Below are 1,762 nucleotides of genomic sequence, written 5' to 3' on the forward strand. Positions count from 1 at the left end.
GGGCTTTGGGGGGGACTTTGGGGATGTGGGATGTGACACCAGACCCGGGGTGACAGCCCAGGGACATTTTGGGCCGTTTCACCCCGATTTTCCCAGCAGCGATGGGAGCTCGATCCCGTAGGAGGGAGCAGAGCTGGGGTTGGGGCCACCCCAAAGCCCCCCCAAAACCCCCCAGCTGAGCCTCTCCACCCTTCCAGGTGGGACACGTGGATGGGGACGTTCTCCATGTCCCCAGCTCCTTCCCAGCCCAAAATCCATCATTTTCCACACAGGAAACCCAAAAAAAAACCCCAAACCAACCCAAACCATTGCACGGAAACCTCGCTCAGCCCGGAGCTGCTCCGAAGCCGCAAAGGGACACCACGGGGTGACCCACGGGTGACACAGACCCCGGCCCCAAAACCGCCCGGAGCCCCTTGCGTGGGGACAGGCACCGGGGGTCTGGGGTCCCAACGCGGTGACAGAGGGACCAAGGCTCTCCAAAAAGTACGGGGACAACGGCGAGGGGACAACGGCGGGGGGACAACGGCGAGGGGACAACGGCGGGGGGACAACGGCGAGGGGACAACGGCGGGGGGACAACGGCGAGGGGACAACGGCGGGGGGACAACGGCGAGGGGACAACGGCGGGGGGACAACGGCGAGGGGACAACGGCGGGGGGACAACGGCGAGGGGACAACGGCGGGGGGACAACGGCGAGGGGACAACGGCGGGGGGACAACGGCGAGGGGACAACGGCGGGGGGACAACGGCGAGGGGACAACGGCGGGGGGACAACGGCGAGGGGACAACGGCGGGGGGACAACGGCGAGGGGACAACGGCGGGGGGACAACGGCGAGGGGACAACGGCGGGGGGACAACGGCGAGGGGACAATGGCACGGGGACATCGGCAACCTCGCGTCCCCTTCCATCCCGTGCAGGCGTTTGTCACCGCACCGCGGTTCCCATTTCACCCCAAAATGCTGAGATTTGGGGAATGTCAATGCCAGGAGAACCAACAACGTCACCAGGAGAACCAACAGCGTCACCAAGAGAACAACAGTGTCACCAAGAGAACAAAAGTGCCACCAAGAGAACAACAGCGTCACCAAGAGAACCAAAAAGTCACCAAGAGAACCACAGCGTCACCAAGAGAACCACAGCGTCACCAAGAGAACCACAGCGTCACCAAGAGAACCACAGCGTCACCAAGAGAACCACAGCGTCACCAAGAGAACAACAGCGTCACCAAGAGAACCAAAAAGTCACCAAGAGAACCACAGCGTCACCAAGAGAACAACAGCGTCACCAAGAGAACCAAAAAGTCACCGAGAGAAGCAAAAACGTCACCAAGAGAACAACAGCATCACCAAGAGAACCAAAAAGTCACCAAGAGAACCAAAAAGTCACCAAGAGTCAACGCCAACGCCAAGAGAACCAACAGCGCCACCGAGAGAAGCAAAAACGTCACCAAGAGACAATGCCAATGCCAAGAGAACCAACAGCATCACCACCAAGAGAACCAACAATGTCACCAAAGGTCAATGCCAACGCCAAGACAACCAACAACGTCACCAGGAAGAGCCAACAACGTCACCAAGAGAACCAACGCCATCTCCAGGAGAGTCAACGCCATCTCCAAGAGAGTCAACCTCATCGCCAAGAGAGAACCAACACCAAGAGAACCAACACCAAGGGAGAACATCAAGAGAGCCATCACCAAGAGCGCCAACATCAACCCCAAGACACCCAACCCCCACCACAAACCACCCCGGTGCCA

The sequence above is a fragment of the Corvus brachyrhynchos genome, unplaced genomic scaffold, assembly GCF_000691975.1.
Source record: "Corvus brachyrhynchos isolate BGI_N302 unplaced genomic scaffold, ASM69197v1 scaffold1395, whole genome shotgun sequence".
NCBI lineage: Eukaryota > Metazoa > Chordata > Aves > Passeriformes > Corvidae > Corvus > Corvus brachyrhynchos.